Source organism: Lacerta agilis, chromosome Z (genome assembly GCF_009819535.1).
Source record: "Lacerta agilis isolate rLacAgi1 chromosome Z, rLacAgi1.pri, whole genome shotgun sequence".
Lineage (NCBI taxonomy): Eukaryota > Metazoa > Chordata > Lepidosauria > Squamata > Lacertidae > Lacerta > Lacerta agilis.
In genome coordinates, this window is record NC_046331.1 from 27079180 (window position 1) to 27103433 (window position 24254).

Sequence of the window (24254 nt, forward strand, 5' to 3'; positions counted from 1 at the left end):
TAGCGCCCATTAATTTAACGGGTTTAATGTCCAGTATAATAGTAAAACCATATAATATCCAGAAAAATGCAGTTTGCAGCATATACATTTACTTCACAGGGCTGCTGTGAGGATAAAAATGTAAACAACCCCATGCTCATTGTCCTCAACTCATTGGAGAAAGAGAAAGAAAATGTGAAAAAATACGTGAATGCTCTTCAGAAGTACTTCTGACCTTTCACTGGTGGGCAAATAACCTGCCCTGTCTTCTCATCTACACTGGGCATGTTGTTTTTACTTAGTCCAATTTGGTATTCATTTGTGATGCCATCACAACAAACTTCCAAGAATTGAAAGTTTGTTGTGATGCTGAAAGTGTATTTTCAAGTTCAGGCTCCACCTGAACTTGAAAATACACTTTCAGCATCCTTATACAGTGGTACCCCGCTAGACGAATGCTTCGCTAGACGAAAAACTCGCTAGACGAAAGCATTCGTCTAGCGGGAGGCTGCCCCGCTAGACGAAAAAGTCTATGGGGCTGCCTCGCAAGACGAAAAAATTTCGTCTTTTTTTTTTCGTTTTGCGGAGCGCGGCTCCCATTGCCGCTCCGCAAGACGAAAACCCCGCTAGACGAAAATTTTCGCGGGACGAATTATTTTCGTCTAGCGGGGCACCACTGTATGTTTTATATTTGTTCATGCTGACAAACTTCAGCAGTATAAGGGCATTCATGTGTAACTGGGAATGAGAATCACATTTTCAATATACAAAAGACCATTCCAGTTTGTGGACAAAATATCTTAATAGTCATTCTAGGAAAGGGGGCAAAAGTTTGGGGTTATATACGGCTGTAGTTCCTGCTCAGGATGTTCTGGATGCATGACTCCAGGGGTTACAAAAAGGCATTAAAATCAGCCGAGGAGAAACACCTGTGTTAGGATGTAAGACGATGGAAGCAGCCAGTTTGGAATGCCTGGCTGGCTGGTTGCACCATTGGGCCTAACGATTGGTTGCCAAGCAACCCAGCATCCTTTATTGAACAGCAAACTTCCTTGGGCCTTCCTTGCCTGTTCCTCAGAGCTAGTTACCTAGTAAGGAGAAAAAGAAATCATTACTTTGCTAATGTTCCTCCTACACACACTGTCTATCCTTTCACCATTCAAGAGGCCAGGTTGTGGCACTGCAATATATACCAGCTTAAACCAAGAAATGAATGAAGCTTTTTGCATCAGAGAAATTCCAAAAGCCACATTTGAGCAATCCAAATGACATATGATAGTGAGCAAGTTTTTGAGTTTCCCAGAATTCTTCATCAGGCTCAAAGTTAAGAAACGGGAGGGGAAGAAGGGGAAACTGGCTGGATGCTGAGCCTAAAAGATTGTCTTAAGACATAGCCTTAAGATAGAGTGTAGGAGAAAACCAGACTTAACCATATTAGGTTCAATTATATACTACGCAGGTTGCACTTAGGATGAAACACACAATGACTGGCTCCTCAATTTTGAGCTTTTGGTTTTCATATTTCTGAAAGCTGTTGTACAGCATAAAGCCTTCATAGCATTTTGGCTAAGCCAGTTGGGTCTGCTATCCTATACAAACACAGGCCCCATCTGTGCTATACATTTAACACAGTATCATACCGCATATTATAACACAGTATCCTACTTTAAAAGTCATAGCTTCCATCAAAGTATACAGAGAATCAAAAGCAGCCGGCAAAGTGGCAGCAACATCCAGCAAGATGTTGCTGGAAGCTGTCATCGTTGCTGGAAGTGCCACCTTTTGAGTTTCTGCTGCCCAAGGCAGGTGCCTCACCTCACCTCACCTCACCTCACCTCACCTCACCTCATGGGCTGGGAACTGTAATTTGTTAAGAGTGCTATGAGTTGTTAGAAGACCTCCTTCATTTCTCCTTCAATTGGGGTTTTTAAGCAGAGGTTGGATGGCCACCTGTCATGGATGCTTTAGCTGAGATTCCCTCATTGCAGGAGGCTGGGCTAGATGACCCCAGGGGTCCCTTCAAACTCTACAATTCTATGATGCTATGCTTCCAGCTCTTAACAATATAATTATGTGCTCCAGTCCCCTTTACCAATATATGAACAAACGTAGAACTACATTTGTCTGGATATGTATCCCTCTGAAGTTTTAAATGCTCATATGCAGTGTGGAGAGAAAAGCAAGATATATTAAAACAGGGTCATAAAATAAAAAGCTGACCAAAATGTGCCAAAGGAAGCAACTACCATAGAAATACTTATCCAAATAAAATGGTTCATATCATATAATGGAATCACATGAGCCATTTTTTCTCATAGTATGGAAAATGCCCCAGTAAATAGACAAAAATAAAGGGGAGATCATTTTCTCTGAAATTTCCCAAAGGGAAACAAAGTGTAGCAATAAATATTAAATTTCATCTTTTTTTTCTTGTTTCCTTTCCTTTCCCCTCTTTCTTTTCTTAATTCATGATAAACAGGACTGTTGAAAGAGCAAATTATTTCTTTGCTAAGGCAAGAAAACTCATGTCAGATATATAAGATTAGACAAAATCACCATATCAGTTACAGCAGTAAACCATTTGTCAGATGACTGGTGGGTTTTTTATTATTATTAGTGTTTCATTTTTTTTTGCATGACCCTTCAGATGGCCTGATCCTAATCAAGCACTTTCACCCTTCGAATACAAGCCCCACACTTTGCTTAAAAAACAAACAAACTGTTTTTGTTGATTTTTAAACATACATGAAAATAAGATACACTTAACTATAAACTATGTAAAAGGAAAACAAAATCTACTTTTATAAAGAAGTATTTCACCATGCATAGTTAAAATTATGGAACTCTCTCCAACAGGAAGCAGTGATGGGCACCAACCTAGATGGCTTTTTAAAAAAAGCATTAGATAAGCTCGTGGAGAAGAGGGTTCTTGATGGCTGCTAGCCATGATGGCCATACTGTGCCTTCACAAGTGGAAGCTGCAATACTTCTGAATACCAGTTTCTGGGAACCACAGGAGAAGGGAGTGCTTGTTTGGCTTGAATCCTGCTTATGGGTTTCCCACAAGCATCTGATTGGCCACTATGAGAACAGGATGCTGGATTAGATGGGAATTATAGGGACAGAACTACCTAAAATGTAGCAGCAAGAATGTTACTTAAGTGAGATCAAAACCTGTTTCATTGAGAAGGTGGGCTGAGCAGCAGAGCAGTGAAAAATTAAGACATGGTAAAGATGGTGGATGTTGTTCAATTTACAACATATGCCCTATCTGCACTATAAATTTAAAGCACTATGATACCCCTTTAAATGCTCATGGCTTCCCTGAAGGAATCCTGGGAACTCTACTTAAAGGTTCTGAGATTTCATAGGAGACTCATATTGCTCTTGCAGACCTACAATTATCAGAGCGATCCCTGTTCCAAGGGAACTTATGAAACAGTAGCACAGTAAGGAAAATAGGGTCTCCTAGCAACTCTCAGCACCCTTAACAAACTGCAGCTCCCAGGATTCTTTCAGGAAGCCATGGCTGTTCAAGCTGGTATGACACTGCTTGAAACGCATGGTGCAGATGGGGACCAAAGTCTCTGTGTTGCACCCACATTTGGAATTCAGTACTGTGTTCAGTTCTGGTTATCCATCTCAAAAAGAATGGTGAAGTATAGGATAGGGTGCAGTAAAGAACTCTGTAGAATTGGATAGGGCAACCAAAATGATAAGGGAATTGGAGTGGCTTCTCTACAACTAGGACAGGAGAGAATTCAAATCCAGTTTGCATTCAAAGGCAAACCTACCAATTTCTGAAACACTATGCTTAACTGGAACACAGTCATTCTATAAAATTCCCACTTCCCACTTACTTGGAAGCTGAGGAACATTAGGGTAAGGGTCACCATGTCACATTACTTTGGTGAGAATGGCACTGGGTGTCTCTTTAAACCACACTGTGACTTGATGAAACTTTGCTGCACAATACCTGACCTGGTGGAGCATTGGTTTCTGTGTTAATATTTAAAACCTTATTGCTCAAACTCATTTTCAGCCACTTTGTAGTAGCATAGTAAATATGAATTGGACTGTGACCTGGGAACTCCATGAAATCATCAACCAAACTGTTATACTGTGTGCTGACATCTGCACATAGCCACCTTTTTCTGTGCCAGTTTGACTGTCTTCTAGCAGGGCTATGCACAACCCTCCAGATTCACCCTCTGGCTTTGAGCTGAGTTCCCCCCATCAAGCCAACCCACCCTGCACCAACCAGGGGGGTCACCCACCACACCAAACTTGTCCCAAATTAATTTGGGGTGGGGCTAATGTTTAATTAGGGAGGATCCTAATTAAACATGGGTGTCTCCTTCCCTAAAGTAGGGGGGTGTCGATTCTGCAGGGTGCTTCATCGCAAGAGGCTTCTCTGAGGGAAAGAACCATGCAGTGTGTGTGTGCTCACACAAGTAACATGCATGCCAATCACATACACGAACATAAATGAACCCAGTTTTCAAATTATAGGGGCCCAACTCCCTTACTTGGGATTCTAAACCCTTAGCTATTGGGGATCCTTGGGGATTATAATGTGACTATAATGAGGGTTAATCAGAGAGTCCACCTTGTGGGTTTAATTCCCCACTTGTGGGTTTAATTTCCCCCATCGTCTGAGCTATAGTATGCATTACATACAATAAAGCACATAGGTGATTAAATGGATGAAGTAGATGGATGTGATCCTTTTGCCTCACCCACATACTCATACCCACATGAACCCACTAGTTGGCTTGTGGAGGGGTTGGGGGATAGGGTAAGAATCATGCATGCACGCACGCACGCACGCACGCGCACACACACAAACACACACACACACACGGACATACACACACAAGCAAAAGATCCTTGCATGAAACCAGAAGACTTCCCCTTTTAAAGCAAAGAATACACTGGGGATAGATTAAATAAGGCCTACAACAGAGGGAAGTGAGTTCTGCACTGCAAAGCCTCCCGCAGTCGAGACTTGATAGCCTGCTGACTTCAGACGAAATATGCTAGCCCTTCACAGTTGGCATTGTGTGAGAGCAGATCAAGTCTCAATTCAGCACTCAACTGTATTCTGAACATACAGCAGCAGCCTTTATCCAAAACATAAGAATATGACCAAAAAATAGCTTGCACCAATTCAGTGGGAGTGAATCCTATAAACATGGCCAGCACTAGAGACTGGTACCCTTGAGCAGTTCCTCAGAAAGGCCCAACTTTAATATCTACCTAGGGTTCCCCATTGCACATTTTTCTGGTGCACTGATCAGAGACACATGTGCCTGGGTGTAGCTGCCTTTTTAATTTCCCACAATGTACTGCATCCAGGGGCATTGTGTAAAGCAACTAGACCCAGAAGCTTAATGCTGTTTGGAACACTGATCACCAGGACTCATCAGTGGAGGAGGAGGAGATACACCAGAGGGCTCATTGCCTAGGGTACCCTCATACCTGGAACCCACCCTGCCTATGAGCAAGGCAGATCAGATAAGACCATCTTGCAGGAAGGTTGGGAACCCTTCACAACTGCTTATATGGATATCATTTCAGCGTGCCAAATTTGCTAAACTAGCTGCTCCATGGTAGAGAAGAAGTAGTCCACATAGAATGTGCTGTTACATTTATCGTAATGTTGTTCTACCCTGCAACAGCCAGCCAGCCAGATGGACAGACAGACAGACAGACAGACGGGAAGTCCAAATTGGGTAAAAATGCAAATATCCTTTGTGCAAGTGCAACAAGCTGAAAAACGAGCCACTACAGTCCCCCAAATTGCTACTGGGAAGCAGCAGCTGTAACCAAGGATGCCCTGGGTCCAATTTGTTTGTTCCATGTGGCTGTATCCCTGGGGAAGCTCAGGCTGATCAGTGTGAAAGATTCAGCCCAGCATTGGTTAGTGAGAGGGAAAGAAGACACAGGAATGGCAGGAGCTGCCTCATATCAGGTCAGACTATTTTGGCGACAAGAGGTCTCCAGGAATATAGACAGAAGTCTTTCACAAGCAACTACTACATGGTGCTTTATGAAATGAGAGAAACCAATAACTGGATCTAGGATCTTCTACATGCAATGCATCTTTGTTATCACAGAGTGATAGTTCATCTTTTGCCTCGCCTGCAACACCCAGTTGTCACCATCTGCACCCGTATGTCCAAGTTGGAGCTGGGACATCATTCTCTTTATTTCTGAAGTTCAGGCTGTGAGTGCTGTCACTTATGTAGCCAAAATATCAGCAGTGTTGGAGGAGGGGACTTGAGGTTTGCTCTCAAGTCACAGAATTCTGACTGATAGTGGGCGTGGTGGGAAACTGAATGGAATGGAGTGACTATGGATGGGATATAATGGTGACTCTGCCTAATCCTCACTTTCTGAAACAATATGAAAAATGAAAAACAAACATCCTGTAAAATTCCCACTTCTCCAAATTTTGCAATGCAGCTTTTCAGCGAAGTAATATGTACAAAAATGCACATGCTAGGGTAAAGTGTGCATAAAAATGCATGGGCTGGTGAAAATGGCATACAGGAATGCATTCCATTAAGGAACATTGCTTTGCAAAAAAAAAAAGTGTATATTAGGCAAAATTGCTTACAGGTGTGTGTATATTAGGATAAATTTGCAGTAAAAGACTGATGAATTTTCACAGGCTTAAAAGAAAGAGTTGTACTTAAGACTGGGAATATGAGAAACTGAGAGTCTTCCCATCCCTAAGTAACTGAGGTGCTGAAGAGGAAGCATTCCACATGCTGCAACGTTTGTTGAAGGACCCACTTGTGGCATTATAACAGTCAGGGTTTTGCCATGTGCAGCAGCCAACAACATGGCAAGGGTTCATTGAATGTGATGGAATCACAGATAATATACACAAGTATCAATTGTGGTGAAAATAATACAACAAAACAAAACAACACCACAAACTGGCTATGAGTATAAAACCAAATTTACTGGAATAGAAATGAGCTGGTAACCATTGGATTCACAAACATGCTAAAGTGCCAAGTGAAAATACTGAAAACAAAAGGTAAAAATACAGCAATATCTGAACAAATTGGATTGGTGGTTACTATAACAAGTGGCATGATTCCAAATACAGGATAATGACCCCGTGCCGCCACAATGATGAAGGTGCCTTAGATTATCTTTTCTATGTGGAGTAACCTGTGTTGCACTATTTGGTAAGATACAGTGTGAGATATTTGTTTTATAATTTTTTCTGGTTTATCGTACATTGTAATTTGAGTGTTATTTGTACTATGCAGGTTTGGACTGATGAAGCACTTTGCAAAACCTGATATGTATCCGGAAAGCAGGTCTTCATCCCCATCTGGGTGGTGGCTTTTCCATATACACGGCTTGGAGTTTCCAACTTGAGACCCTTTGAGAAACATTCCATCTAGTTCGACACCAACAATGGTTTTTGAACTTTCTCCATTCTCCATTCTCCTATGTGCCACCCTCACCATTGTGGTGACATGGGGTCATTATCCTGTATTTGGACTCACACCACATCGCTGTATTTTTACCTTTTGTTTTCAGTATTTTCACTTGGCACTTTAGCATGTTTGTGAATCCAATGGTTATCAGTTCATTTCTATTCCAGTAAATTTGGTTGTATAGTCATAGCCAGTTTGTGGTGCTGTTGTTTTGTTTTGTGATGGAATCACACCACTCATCTGCTTCAACAAGATGTTACCGGGGGTGCAGGGAAGAAAAGCAAGATAGGTGACAGCAGACTTATTAACTAGTTTTGTCCTTAATTAGAACATCAGAACCTTCCTGCTGACCCAGGCCAAAGTTCTATCAAGTCTAGCATCCTGTTTCTCAATGCAATGAATCAGATGTCTCTGGGAAGCCTGCAAGCAGGATATGAAGGCAATAGCCCACTATTCAGTGGCCTACTGCCTCTGAAACTGGAAGTTCCATTCAGTTATTGTGGCTTCATTACCATGGATACCATGAGTCAGCTATTTAGCACAATCCATATCTAACTATATCTATGCAGCTACATAGAAGCTTACAATCGAAGTTTCAATAGTGGGAAAGAGAACTGAAAGAGGGGTTGGGAGAGAGAGGCAGGCAGAAGAAAGAAGAGAATCCTAAAACTTGAAGGGACCTTGTGGGTCATATAGTGTAAGCCATCTGCTTAATGCAGGATTAGTAGCAGAGGAGGCAGCTTCAGCATCTCCAGCGAATGGCCCTGCAACCTTTGCTTAAATACCTCCAGTGGTAGAGCTTATACCCACATTGAGCATTTAAGAACATACTTAAAGCACATGGCTTCCCCCCAACAAATTCTAGGAACCAGGGCCAGTACATCAAATTTTGCCGCTTGAGGTGAAATGGGAAGTGCTGTTCCACCCTGCTGCTGCCACACCATCCACCTCACCCTGCAGCCACCACTGCTGGAGGCAGCAAGGTGCATCCAAGGGGACACCAGCTTGAGGGCTTCTGCCACCTGATGCTGCTGATGCTTCACTCCACCTCATGGTTGGGCCAGGACAGCTGGGAACTGTAGCTTACCCCTCACAGAGCTACAATTGCCAGCACCCTCAAAATAAATACATGTCCCATGATTCTTTAGGGAAGTCATATGCTTTACATTGTGCTTTTCAATATGGATGTAACCAGAGAAAGGAGGGAATAGCCAACAAGGAGTATTCACACATGCTGAACGTTTGCTATGGTTGGGAGTGGAGGCTGCCATATATACATGGATTATTCTGCTTGTGCACTGTCTCTCTCTTTTAAATGCATCCATGCATGCGCGCATACACGAGCACGCACACACGCACACACACACACACACAGAGGATCTGTGCAAAGCTGTTAAGAATTACACTGCTGATGGGGGAAACAGTAATCCCTGCTTGCTTTGATGTTCAGGGAGAGGGAGAAGAGAGACAAAGCAAAGAGAGACAGAGCACAGATGATGTTCATGTTACTAAGACTTTATTACACTTAATAAAACACACTACAGCGCGTTCACTAGTATACTATGAAGTCTTCATAAATCACATTGCCTGCTCGACATGTGTCAAAATAAAGTCACATAATACAAAACAGGGGAAAATACTCCCAGTCCTGTGTATTTGTCCACTTGTGTCATTGGCTTATGGTAGATGACTCTTCTGATCATTACTGCAAGCCAGAAAGATTCGTGGTTGCTAAATATACCTGTTTATATTCATTAGTGGTGTGGAATCTGTAATCCTGCAGATGTTGTTGAACTCCAGTTCCCATCATTTCCAGACAGCATGGCCAATAGTCAGGGGTGGTGGGAGTTGCAGTCCAGCAATATCTGGAGAGCAACAGATTATTATTATTATTATTATTATTATTATTATTATTATTATTATTATTATTATTATATCACACATTTGAAGTAGATGGGAGGGGGAGGGGGAATCCATAGGGTATAGTCAAGGAGTGGAAGGCTGTGTGCTACAGAGACTCGGAAGGCACTGCTTGTCAGCTGGTAGAGGGCAGGTGAATCAGTATCAAAAGCAAGGATGAGCCAGGGCCAGCTCAAGACATTTTGCTGCCTGAGGCAAAGGATAAGACAGCACCCTCTCCCAAGGAACACACAGAAGCTGATTGGACTGGCAATGGAATCTTACTCCAAAACTGGTGAAAGGCCAGCGTCTTCCACCACACTGGAGGGCAGCAGGCTAGTGTATAGGGTACAGTGCACAGGCACATGACACTCACAACTGTGTTCCCTCCCCAAACCTCACCATCTGCCACCTGAGGCAGCTGCCTCACTCTGCCTCATTGTAGAACTGGCCCTGGTAGGAGTATTGGGCAACACTCCATGCTCAAAGTTTATAGGGGACAGAGGGGAAGCTGGGGCCTCTTACTTTCTGTGGTGACTCCCCTCCTAGATATGGTTTTAAAAGGCTAACAGGAGTATGATTTGGCTGCAATTTGGAGTAGTCAGAGAGTGGGGTTTGTGTGCATCATTAAGCCCCCTCCTCTCCCTGATAATCTGAGCACTCTAAAGGGATAGGTGGGGGCTTTTGCTGTTCACACAAAGGGATGCAGAGAGGTAAGAAGGTCTGACCTTCCCATATTGATTCAGAGCAACCAATTGAATCTTTGGCTCATATCAATGTGTTGCACTCTCTTGCCAGTGCATCTCTGCAATGCATTGAGCCAAAATCCAGCACATCCTCAGCATGCCCTGTTTTTTGTTGTTGTTTTTTTAAATACCCCTTTGAAAAGGACACACTTCCCTTCTCTCCTGCCCCCCCCCCAGCAAACATTTGCTGTATTTCTGCCCTTCCTCAAAAAGTATTTCACTAAGGTTCCAGCGCCATGGCATGCTTTATGGGAGCCCTGCAAAGAGAACTCCCGTCAGCTGCTTAGCCCAACAGCATAAATTTGATCTCGCAATTAGTATTCAGCTCAGCATCCTGGATAGAAACCAATGTTGCAGCCAAGAGGTGGTTTAAAACACATAAATCATAGATCAATGACAGAACTCTAAGCACTGGATAGATTACAAAAGTAAGCTTTAGTTAAAAATAGATTAACCATTTCCCTGCAGGAATTCCTTCTGCCAAAAAAAGAAAAGAGAAAAAAAGAAACCCTATACAGTATATTAAACAAATAAAATTGCATGTTATCCAAGGATTTCCTCCCCATACTAATATATGCATATAGTAGATTAATTGCCTTTTTCCTTGACATTTAACATTCTGGTTAAAGAAATGTTGTATCATGCTATTTGAGTGGAAAATAATATACAGCACAGAAAGCAAAGGAGAGAGAGAAAGAAATAACTAAAAATATAGCATGAGCCAACAATAGCAGCAGCTTTGGAACAATTGCTGCAGAAAATCAGGCTATTTCTGATGCATTTGGTTTTGGTTTGAATTGTTCAAATAGGCTCCTGAGGTCAACAAAGGCTGAGGCACAGCTACAATTGAGCTCGTCCAAATTTGTGTTTTTCTTTTAAGTCTAGTTGGAAGAAGAGGTAGTAAATCTATTTCAGGAGACACAAGGAACTTTATTATACCAGTTCAGACTATTGGTCCTTCTAGCTCAGAATTATCTACATGTCTGGCAGCAGCTCTTTGGAGTTTTAGACAAACTGTTTCCCACCTCATCTGGAACCAATGCTAGGAACTGAACCTAATACCTTCTGCTTGCAAACTGTGCATGGTCACTCAGCTGAGGTCCTTTCCCTGATGTAGGGTGAACATATGAAGCTGCCTTATACTGAGTCAGATTGTTCTTCCATCTAGTTCAGTGTTGCCTACTCAATGTGCCTCTCAATGTTTTCCAATGGAGGCCCTTCCCAGAGCTACCTGGAGGTACCGAAGACTGAACTCAGCATACAGAACATGCACTCCACCACTGACCTACCACTTAAAGCGGCAGATGCACTACATGACAGAATGCACCTTCATCCAAATAAATGCCTTGTGCATAGAAAACTGGCATGTCAGGAAGATGTGTTGTCACCTAGCTTTCTCCCAGAGTTGATAGCAGTTTTGGGGGTGGGAGGGAGAAAGAGTGTTTGGATTGGGGGAGAGGTGGTGCTAAAAACAGTGTGTGGATCAGGCAGGGTATGTGGGGGAAGAGTGTGGGGATCAGGTGTGGGGTGAGAGAAAGAAGGCATGGATCAGGAGAACAGGTGATGGTAAAAAGAGCACACGGATCAGGCAGGGGATGGGATAAATACCATGCATTGTGAGTGGGTGGGGCAGAAAGACTGCGTGGATGTCCCGCTTTCCTGTCCCAAAACATTGGGCGGTATGGTGTTCTAGACAGTCTCAAACTTAAGACCTATCAGAGGTATGAAAGCCTAGCACTAGAACATCAGTGTATAAGCAAGAATACACACTACTCAGCCACCTTTTAATTTCAGGTAAGAAAGAGCAAGAGACCAACCCCACTCCACCCCTCAATTATTTTGAACTAATGCAGATTATGAAGGAAACTGAGTTGTTTGTACTTCTCCCACAAAAAGCCTCCAGACCGATTTGTCTGCAATTTGGCAGGATTACCCCATACCCTCCAACATTTATCTGATGAAAATAGGGATGACCTAAGGAAAAGTGGGACATTCTAGGATTAAATCAGAAACCGGGGCAGCTTCTGTAAATCCAGGACTGTCCCAGGAAAATAGAGACACTTGAAGGGTCTGTTACTCTGTGCCTGTAAATTTCATTGACCAAAAGGGGAGGTGGACTATTGCCATGTTTAGATTGTCCATTATAATGAATGGGCAACCTGGAGCTTCACAGAATGTATTGGAGACCAAATTATGGACCAAAGTAGAGAGAGAGAGAGAGAGAGAGAGAGAGAGAGAGAGAGAGAGAGAGAGAGCACAGAGTAGCTAAGAAGCATCAAAATTTTAAAGATTGCACAGATGCAAATACAAAGCAATCTTGGGGCCAATGTCCACCCCTAATACAAATTGGAAGATAAGTCAGTTTCTCACTTATAACTAGAAATCAGCTTTTATGGCATATTCTCTCTCTCTCTCTCTCTCTCTATATATATATATATATAACCCCACCTGTGAATATTTTTCATGTACTCCTTAGAACAGAACAGCCTTTTGACTAAAAGAAATGATTTAAACTCAACATTGACAGACAGACACACTGGAATGTGTATGTTTTTCTTTTAGAATTCTAGACAACCAAAACAACGTCAAATGATAAAAGGAGACAGAATTCATATGTAAAAGCTTTTCACCCAAGACTTTTCTCTCTCATTAAATACATACTGCAATATTTGATTGGTTCAAGAAGAATGATCAAATAAAAAAAGGGGGGGAGAGACCCAACTTCTCCATGTTGGATTTCCCAAATTTTGATCAAACAAGCAGGACTGAATTTCAAAAGTTATTACCACATGAGACTATGGCTGTCTACTGTTAGTTTAACTAAATTAAAGATCATGTTGTGTAAATCCTGAAATAAAATAATCATCACCAAACACCCATGTTTACTTCACATATTTTAACATCCTGCAAGTAATGAAAGGGTGGCTGTGGTAAGGAATGTTGTATTTGGTTTTCTCGGTGAAGTCAACTGAGCCCTTTTCCTAGATCTCTGGCATGGTGAAGAATGTTCTAAATTCATAAGAAGAGTGTGGAAAGTAGATTGTTTTAAAGCAGGGGTGAGGTACAGGGGTGGAGAGGCTCACGGTGTTTACACCCCAGAAGGTCTTGTTTCTCCCATAGCCACAGCATTGGATTTCAGCAGAAATCATGCATGTCTCCCTCTCACAGACTTCAGCCTGCTGCCTGCTTCTAGCTCACACACAAAACTCAGGGCTCCAAATGGCACAGAGCCACTTCCTTTGTTATCCTAACAGACCATACTTAGAAGATCATTAGCTTGCCGAGGACCTGGCATGGCTATTCCAACCATTGAATCCTTCCTGGATCCAGGAGTTAGAAGGGGCCCAGGCATGCAGCCTAAACACCCACCCACCTACACCCAACTCACAAAAAACACCATTAAAATAGCATTTTAAAATATGGGAGAATTTGGTCCTGTATGGTGCCACTGTGGATTGGATCCATGAGATAATCTGATCCTTCAAATTGCCGCTTACAAAGGAGCAGCAACTGGCACTGTGCAAGACTGGATCCTCCGGCTTAACTGCTGTTTAGTAGGAGGATCCAAATTTGCATTGTGCTGCTCTTTCGTGAGTGGATCCCCTGCATGCAAGCAAAATCTCTTATGAAGCAGCAGCATGCACAGACTCAGATCCTCCAGCTGTTAAATTGAAGATTCTGATCCTATGTAGAGCTGATGGGGGGGCAGGAAATGCGTCTCCCTACCTTCTCCCACAAACATGCAGCTACCCAGAAACTGTTCACAGCTTCCCCATTCTTCTTGCTCGTGCCTACCTCTCCTTCCTGCCCTGTATGGCTCTGGGTTGCTCAACCCAACCTATAGTGATCTGGGGCTCTCTCAACCCAAGTCGAATAATGCCCAGATCCCTCTGAAAAGGTCTTATCTGGCCCTGGATTCAGGCCCTGGTCAAATCTACTATACAGCTCTACTCGCTTCGTAACACTTTGAAATATAGGAGGCCCCAGGGATGCAGCAGGAAAGGGATATGAATCCTTAAAGTTGTTATTTTGTGAATTTGGGTTCTTAATCCAGATTTAAGCCTATTATCCAAAGTCACAAACACAGTCCTCATAAGAACTGCTTGAGCAAGTAAGAATTGTAGGAATAGATTTTCTATTCCTCCTGATCCCAAGTTTTCTTTTCTCTTTCACACCCCACTCCCTGATTTCCTTTTCTGGCCAATGTTAAGCTTGTTTCTATTGGGGAGGGGAGGGGAGGGAAACGCCAAGGACCGCTCTAAGTAAATGAAATGTGTCAGTGAAAAAATCAGGGTTAATTTTTAAAGACACGTTTCCCTCCAGCAACAATTCTCTTTAATTATTTCAATGTGAAACGCATTATAAAGCGTGTTTGTTTCCTGTTCTCAGCCCTTGGTGGCCGACATGAGATATTCAGGACACGGAGAGTGTTTCTCAGCTCTGGGTTAGTCAAGTTTACAAGGTGCTGAAAACACTCTCAGGTCTCATGAACATAGCTTGAACTTAATCAGGCCACCACTGGTACCTCATCGTGTTGGGCAAAACATGACCTAGAAGTTCTGTGCCAAGGGGACTGTAATTTAAACCCCTTCCAACTGATTTCTAACATATTTATATACAATAGCCACAGAGCTCATGCCTAAGCAAGAAATTGAGCTGATTAGCATTTTTTTTCATGCAAAAACATTAAGTGTTGCTATTATAGGTTATTCAGCTCTAAATGCAGAAATATCCTCTCATCTGGGACTCCAGGGGAGCGGCATTTGCTGTTTGGTGTGGCGTGGCACGGCTACAGCCTGGTCCCAGGGGCCAACTCCTTCCTACACAATGGAGGGGATGTTTAGTGCCTCCTCCTCTGGCTGTGCTGGCCTGATGGGGATGATCTGGTTGAATGGGCCAATCAGGTTACAGGAGAGGAGGCTGAACTAGGCCTGCCTCTGTAGTATGTAAAAGGGCTGGCTTGTGTAGTTCGCACTCTTTTGTTAGATTCACCTAGACTCTCCCACCTAGGCTGTAATTGGTCAGCCTGAAGGTGAGCGGGCAGACCAACAGGACCTTGCTATGGCTGATTCAGTTGCCGTATTCAGGGCCAGGGAGGAATTTTTTTCCTGCAGACGAATTGGCCGGTCTGCAGTTTTTCACCTACCTCATAGTAACAGTCACAATTTGGGTGGATAAGCCATTGAGTTGGATCCTTAGCTAGTCAGGTTAAAGGGGTCCACACAGGGGTGATGGGCCACAACACCCAAGTGGGATCATAGCGCCTAGTCCACGTCAGGGGTGACTCCCCTGCTCTGAGTCAACTGCACCCTATTCATCAACCAACAGATGGGCTGCTTGATACCAGATACATTCCCAATGCCTTCGCCATCTGTACATCTGTAAACAATAAAATTCACAGCCTATTTCAACACAAATTTCCTGTGTTTATTTCTGTGGTTTGCCCCTCACTGTACTACAGGCATCATGCACCTGTGACAGGAAACAGAGGTGCAAACTTCTATTGGAAGTCAAAGAAAATGAGGTGGGGAAAGAATGGGAAGAGAAGGCACTGTATCTTAACAATTCTGTTTCTGTTGCTCAATTTTTTCTTCAGGTTCACTTTTCTACAGAGTTATCAGATACTGGAGTAGCAATGCCTGTTCTCCTTTATTTCCAGCTCTGAGTTGAACTAGGGATCAGGGCTAGAGCTCCAAATCTGATGGACACCTTGACACTGGAACTGCTTCCATGCCAGTGGATGCTCTGGTTGGCTCACCTAACCACAGTGCTCCTCTGATTGGTGCCAGGTGGCTCCCATTTTAACTATACCCCCCCACAAGTACCCCTGGAATAGCATCACTCTAGGGAACTTCCAGCCCATGTGGGCCATATAAGGCCTTTCGGCAGTCCACAGCAGGGGGCGGAATTGAGAAACAGGTCTGTAGGTAGAATATTCCTGTTTTCCAAATGCAACCATTTGTCATAGGTGAGTTACCCCAATTATTTGATTATTTTTAATTCCATTTTCTGAACCTTTCCCGGGTCTACAATATCCTTTCCCACAGCAGTTCTAGTCACAGGCTAAAACTGAACTTCATCTCATGCACTGTGTCTTGCCATACTGCTGCCAGTCCCTTTCTCTACTGTCTATCACAGGGGTCCCCAAACTAAGGCCCGTGGGCCAGATAAGGCCCAAGGGACTTGTTTATCCAGCCCATGGCTACCCCCGCTGCCCACTGCCACCTCCCTCTTACTGGCACTGCGCTGCACGGCTGCCCACTTGTGGGTCAGAGGAGCACCAGAAATAGCTTGTGCGCATGTGCAAGCATTATTTCCAGTGCACATCTGGGTCGGAGGAGGCCTGTGCACATGTGCACAAGCTATTTCTGCTGCTCCTCTGACTCGGAAGTGTGCCGGAAATAGCGTGTGCACATGCGTATGGGCACGTGCTCCCCCGCCTTCCAGCCCACCGCGCAATTGGCGCTGGAGACACCGGCCCGAGGCACGGTAAGTTTGCTGACCCCTGGTCTATCATATTTCATATGCCAAAGGCAGGACCTCTGTTGGTTGTGCTTAGAGAAGAGCACAAATGAGGCTTAGTTCCAACATTCTTTGTCCTCTAGCACAAGGGCTCTTGAGCTAATGGAGGGGGTGAGTCTTAATGTTGCACAACAGGAATTCAATGCAACAGTTGTGCTAGCAGAAACACACTGCACAATAAATTGTGCCATCTATTCCACAACAAAGTTACCACCAGTTTGATTATATGTTCTTTTGCACAATAATGTTCCAGCAGCACTAAACTTTTCACTAGTTTGGCAAGTCCACTGCTGAGTGACTTCAACTTCATTAGATACAAACCCATCTGTTTAGCCTCCCGTTCTGTTCCGCCACCGCCACCATACAGCTTGTTTCAATCTACTAGTGGCCTAAAACACAAATAATTCTGGTTCGTGGTTTCCTTTATTTCTTTTCATATTTGGAATTTAGGCAAAGGCTAATGACTGAATTGGCTAGCAGTCCTCAGACAAAGTTTATGAGCAGGAATATGAGTAATAATATAGGGCAGTCTATGGTAATAATACAGGGTGTGCTATCCAAGTCATTCTCTTTGAATTGGCAAATATTCACAGGAAGCCTTTTCATTCCCCTTTTCAAAACGGGGATGGTTAAATTGGGCAGCTTCCATTGCTAAGAGGGTGCTATTTATAGCGCCATTATTCGGGAGGAAATCGGAAGTTCAGAATGACAGCAGAAATGACATGACATTGTCTTTCACGTTCACCTGCGGAAACATCTAGGTCATCCAAGGAATGAGTTAAAAGTCTAAAAAGGAAGCAAACACTACCATAGCTGTCTGTCATCTTGCAAAGAGATTTTTCAACTGGCGCTTAACATGATTTTTTTATTATTATTAACAAAAACTCAAATAAGAACATCTCCCTCCAACCCCCAAATATTCTCATGTCCTTAAAGATACTGGAAATTTCAGACAAAAGTTTTTCAACCTTTTTTTTTTTCATTAGTGGAAATTCAAAGTCCCTTGGGGGAACAAAAGTGTCTGGATTGTTGGACCAGCTCTACCTGATCAGCTGTAATCAAATGGTCTGTCTTTATACCACCTACAGCAAAACTCCCTCCTTAAGCCAGCTGTAAGATTAAAAGCTTTTCAACTTGCTATCTTGGGAAATTTCTTTCAAGGAAATTACTACAAAGCCTTGTTTTAGTATGTTCCCCTACTGTGCGTCCTACTGGGTTTTTTTAATAAGGAAAGCTATCCATCCATGGAAGTGTATCCTGTTCTCCATGCTTGAGTGTCTAACAGCAGGCATATACAGTAGACTCTCTGATGTTTTCCTTCTTTAATTTTCACTCCATAATGTTCTCTGCCTGGTTTTGCTGACTGATGCAGGCACCTTCATAGTAGTTTTAATTAGGGGTGTGCACAGAATCTAGGCAGGAAAAGCTGCTTTTCTGTGTAAAAGGGGGGAGGAAAGGGGGGGGGAAAACAATTAAATATAGTTACCAGAAAACAATGTGCAATTATGAAAGGGTGGCTAAAACAATTTAAAATGTAGTCATAACAACATTCAAAAACATCTATAGCAGACTTCCCCAACCTGCTGTCCACCAGACATTGTTGGACCACAACTCCCATCACCCTGACTATTGGCCATGTTGAATGGGAGTTGAAGCTCAATAAAATCGATATTGTGCCGCACTGGAAAAGACTGGTCAATGGTAAAGACTTTGCTTTTCCCCCTTTTAAGGAAACAGGGTTTTCCCAACATAACAAGAGACATGTGGGATCATACCAAATGTCCTTCTAACCTAGTAAAAGCCAGTCATATGCTCTCCAGAATACAACAAACAAAACATAAAAGTCACAACACTCTCCTGTAATTTCTCTCCAGCAATTGGTATTCAGTGGCATACTGGCCTTCAACATGGGGGTTGTATATAGCCGTCATGACAACCAACCATTCATAAAAGTATTTCATTAAGCATTTGTCTAATCCCCCTTTCAGAGCTATCAAAGTCTGTGGTCATCATCAACACATCATGTGGCAGCAGATTCCATAACTTTACTAATTGCTGTGTGGGGGAAAATACTTCCATTTGTCCTGAATCTCCCACTGACCATCTACAGTACATTGAATAGCATTCAAGTTCTAGTGTTCCAAGAGTGAGAGGGCAAGTTTTTCCCATTCCATTTTGAGTCCTCATTTTGTTCTAAGCCAAAAGACTTTGGCTGCAGATGGTCCTTTTGGAGGGAGAAGCCCACTTGCATAAAACATGGACTAGTGGTCCAACTCCACAAAGAGCAGCTTCTTATGTTTCCTATGTTTAACTCTGTCAGGTTGCAAATTGAACAGGAACCTAGGAGTGGGGAACCTCAGGCCCTCCATGTTTTTCTATACAGCCCTTGGGACTCTCATTAGGCCATGACCCTTTCAGGCCATGCCCTTCATTCTCTTCAAGGGGAAGAGACATAGCTCAGTCTCTTTTATTTATGCATTTTCAAAATTTTAATACATACAACTTGCAATTATCTTGGCTTTCTGTTGATTTATTTTCCCTACTGACACATCCAGTAGGTCTTCCTCATTTACTAGGGTTTTGCAAAAGATTGGGGAGGGGGCTTTGACAGCATCCCAGAGCCCTCATGCCACCTTCCCAGAGCTGTGTGAGGTATGGGATTTTGGGAAGGAGGGACAAGGGCTCTGAGACACACCCAGAGCCCTCACCCCTGCATCCCAAAGCCTTGTGCCTCAGTTACCTGGCTATGGGAAGGCAGTTTGAGGGCTCTGGTAGAGTCCCATAGCCCTTGTACCACCTTCCCAAAGCCAGATGAGCAGGCAGCACCTTCCTTATCTCCCTCTGGGAAGGAGGTGTGAAGGCTCTGGGAAGGCACCACCTTGCTTATTAGTGTCTGGGAAGATCGCTGGTGGGTCCTGCAAAGCTCTCATGGCCCTCCTGTGACTTTCCCAGACCCTAGCAAGCAGCCCTCCACCTGTGGGGGTCGGGTTCCGTGCACATGGACTTTGCACATGGACCCCTGGAGCTGAACCCTTGTGTAAGCAGTGGTCTCATTGTATACATGCATCTGTCTATCTATCATCTATCTATCATCTATCTATCTATCTATCTATCATCTATCTATCTAAAACAGCACTTCAAGCAGGTTTGCTCTGGATCCCTTTTCAATTTTGAGAACCACAACCTGTCAGACTTAGAATTAGTATAGGGATGACAACAGATCCAACTGTGTTAGCAAAGAGGATAGATCTTCTGGATGCACACATTGGGCACATTAATGCTATATAGCCTCAACTTCAAGGATAGTACCAGCCTCATGTAGCTTCAGGGAATGGTACCCTTCAGGGCATTCCTTACCCATAGCTCTATAACTGCCATCTTGGAAACAGCATCATATAATTTTTATCAGAACATCTGATAAAGGCAGAAGAGAGGAAGGGAGGGAGCAGGAGAGAGAGAGAGAGAGATTGAAACATCCTAAAGAGATGTTTAGGAAGCATCTTAATTATTCAAACAATTATTTTCTCTCAGTTCTTTTGCAATATATTGTTGGAAGAAAATTTGGTTTGGTTTGCAGTTTTAAACAAACTGACCTAATTCACATTTCTGGAACTAATACATAGATCAGAAATTAGGGATGGGAGAGAAATTCATTTTAATGCCAACTTCATACATCCCAAACCAAGATGCAAACTGAAATGCAGCTTCCCCTTTGAAATTCACACTTTTCTGAATTTTGCAATGAAGTTCTCAAACCAAAAAAATGTGCACCAAAAGTGTATATTAGTGAAACTAACATTAAAAAATACATATATTAGGAGAACAGGCATGAGAATGCATACTGATTTTCATGCAGACCATTTGGGGGGCAGGGTTGTTGCTGTTTTGTTTTGTTTTGTTTTTGCAATGGAACGAACCAAGCTTAAGATTAGGAAGAAGAGAAGTGGAGAGAAAGTGAAACTGATGGATGTAATATCCATTGGATTTTGCACTTCTCCAAATTTTGCAGTATAGTTCTCAGTTCAAAAAAGTATCAAAGTGTGTGTGTGTGTGTGTGTGTGTGTGTGTGTTTTTAATCACATATTTTAGGATAAAATGCATTTTTAAATGCATACATTGGGATAAAATATGTATTTAAATACATTTTTGAGATAAACTGTGTAATTAAGGATCCTTTCAATCCATACTTCAATGTGTATTTCACTTTTTTGTTCCTAATAGACTCAAAAGATGACGCGGCTTCTCTATGAATCTTCATTATCTATTTCATAATATTTATGTACCACTTGGATGTTAAAAAAAACAAAAACCTCAAAGCAGAAATTGTAGCAATTTATTTCTCTTGGACAAACATACCTTTTGTAATCATATATGGTTCTGTTATGGAAAATGCAATACCGTACCAAAAAAATAAAGACTAAAAGCCAATTTCTGTACAGATGTCCTTTCTAAAATCAAATATTGCAGATGAATGTAGAAACAGGATGGAACAGAGTTATGGCTAATCACATGCAAAATTGTCATAAACTGGAAACAGATTGATCCATCCATCCCTATTTGCAGGTAGTCTGATGCAGCCCTTGTAGCAAAAATGCAAATGTTCTTTAAAATTCATTTGCAAATAAATAAATAACATGCACCCTGACTCAGAAACAAATACGTTTTATGGAAGCTTATTTCAAATAGTCTCCAAAACTAACACTGACATATATTTATACTACAAAGAAAAGGAACATTGGACAAAGAGAATTCTGCTACATAATGCTAATGGAATGAATGCCTTTAAATGGGGGTAGGTTAGAAAAAATAAATGCACATTTGATATTTGAAAAGAATTTCCACTGTAATTAAATTAAAATTGGTAGATAAAAATGAGATTTCATAATGTTCTGGTGTTACATTGCTATCAATATTGTGTTGTGTTGCATCCATGACAACAGGATGGAAGGTTGCTTATAATACTATTATGTTACATCTCACAGCTGAATGCTAATGCTATGATGCCAAGGAAATCAAGTTTCAAATCTGGAGTCAGTGAACTTGCCATTGCCAGACTCAGAATTATAAGGAAAGAGCGAAAGCTAATAGACACAAAATATCAAGAGTGGTTATCTTTTCAGAAGTCCACCATTGTCTAACAAACTGTGTTTTAACATAATACAAATGAAAAAACAACAACAACAACAGGATGGTCCAAATCAAGGATTCCCTGTCTACTTAAAAAAAATGAAGCAAAGCCCACAGCTCTAGCAGCACCAGCAAATTACGAAACTTAACTCAATTTTCTTCTGCACACAGTGCAGATCATTTGGTTATCCAGAGAAAAAGCTTCAGAAAACAAATGAAGATTCTTCCGTTTTGATTGTGGATCTCCTTCCTCTTTTCCCACTCTGCAATTTAGCCTGGAGAATATATAAGCCCAGGAGAACTGCCATTTTCCTAGATAGATGTATCACAAAAAGTGAGGTCCAATTCAGTCCTTTATCCACAGTAAGCCTTTACACAGCATTGGGGGAAGCTGCAGCCCTCCATATGTTGATGGACCCCAACATTCCTGATCACTGTCATGCTAGCTGGGACTGATGGGAGTTGTAGTCCTACAGCTTCTGAAGGGCCTCCATTTCCCTATCTTTGTTTAAAAGGTGTGCATGTAATCATAATTGGATGTATGATTCATTCTCAGGCATTCACGATATTTTTTAAGTCATGAACTTCATTTGTGCAGAGAGGATGTTCTCTTGGTAGCAGGTTTGTTTGTTTATCGCCTTTTTAGCCAAGGCACTCGGTGTGGTTTACAATTTTACAATACAAGTGCATCTTTTTTAAAACAACAACAGCAACAACAACAACAACGACACCCAACTTTGGGTTCATTTGATGTATGGGTTCTCACCAGCTCAAGTTATTCTTGCTTCATTCTTGGTGAGCTTTCTTGGCGAGGAGTTCCTTGGAGAAAATGTGGCATATAAATGTGTGTTGTTTCATATATTTATACAGGCATGTTCAGCATTTGATCACCACAACATCAATAACTTACACGTGTGAAGGTGGCATCACATATTAAATGCCATAGTTAGTAGGAGCATTCATCATAAAAAGTTGTCCTGGTGTTTCCTATGTTAAATGAGGTGTGTAGTGGGGAGGTTCATAGAAGGACCTTTTTGGTGGCGGCTTCACACCAGTGTATCTCCATTGAGGTGCATCTTGCTGCAAGCTTTGTATTCTTTCCTTGCTAGACTCCTTGTGGCCAATGATTTAAGTCATTTTTTGATATTTAAAATTATGCTCATTGTACAATTCATTAAAATTATTTTCAATTTTTTATTGTGTATTACATTTATATGCTACCTTGTTTTTTTTGCAATATGGTATCATTCTTTGGTCTTTTAATAAAAATAAATAATTTTTGCAAACACTTCCTTGTGTCAGTGCTGAACCTACCACTTCATTCTCATTATTATTTCACATTTCCCAGGACTGACATTAAAAAATGAGTTTCTGGCTCAAATTAACCCCTTCACTTGATGCTGCAACAAATACAGGAATAATGCCACATATATCTCTAATATATTTGTTTCTATTCCATCCATCAGTGCATAGCTTCATTAGAAACACATCTCCCTTTTTCAAAAGAGAGAGAAAGATGTTACAAGCTGAACTGAGGCCAATGGAGAAAGATCACTCGAATTTGCTCATTGATGAACTTCCTGGGAGAAGGCAGACACTATCAATATCATTGACCTTTGTGGGTACAGATGCTGTTTCAGCATCTGGCCCTACAATTTTGAAATTAAATAGAATTGCTTTGAAGGCACAAAAATCCTGTAGTGTGGGAGGAAGTTGTTTGCCTCCCACACAGTCTCTGCACTTCCCCCTTTTCCTATATGACAGGGTTGTTATTTATTTCATTTTTGTTTTTTGTTTTTTCATTTATTAATCACTTCCTATGAAGCATCTCAAGGCACTTTCACAATAAAAGCATAAAAAGAACTGCATGCAGTTTAAACAATTGATATAAAAAATTAAAACAAATCCAAAAATAAAAGGAATTTCAATCCAGTGCAAATGCCCATTGAAATATAAATTTTCAGGTAAAAGGCTTGTTGAAAGAAGAAAGTCTTCTACAGACACTGTTAATGACAGTAAATATTGTGCCTGCCTAATATGTAGCAGGAGAGAATTCCAAAGGGTAGGTGTCACCACTTTGGATGTCCAGTATCAACATTATTGTTGCACATCACCCCAATCTCAAAGCAGTGCGAGATACCAGGGATTCCAGACACTTACCCAGAGTTTGGTTTTCTGTGAATGAGGGACAGTGGAGTCTTTAGGATATGTGGTTTATTTACACATATATACAAACTTAGGCTGTGATGGAGGGCCCCACAGCATTAACACTCCAAGAAGATGTTGCTTCCCCGTAGTCACAGCCTTGGAGTCCAACAGAAATCAAGCATGGCTCTCCCTCATAGACTTCAGCCTGCCACCTGCTTCTAGCTCTCTCACACAAGTCTGGCCTTTGTCCTTCTCGCCAACGCCCAGGTAAAGGAAGGGGGCCCACCCATTTGTCTTCTGGCACAGAGCTACTTCCTTTGGTTAACTTAACAACCCATACTTAGGGGGCCATTACCTCACCAGGAAGCTA

The 24254-nt window shown here is 42.1% G+C and overlaps 1 long non-coding RNA gene across 4 annotated transcripts in view; it reads right to left on the reverse strand.

Annotated features, from left to right (window-relative positions):
• Positions 1-847: 847 nt before the first annotated feature.
• LOC117040067 overlaps positions 848-24254 on the reverse strand; it is a 93089-nt gene continuing 69682 nt past the window's right edge. For all 4 annotated transcript variants that reach the window (XR_004425817.1, XR_004425816.1, XR_004425819.1 and 1 more), the window contains one exon: positions 848-1067. This is a non-coding gene — a long non-coding RNA (uncharacterized LOC117040067). The remainder of the gene's footprint in view (positions 1068-24254) is intronic.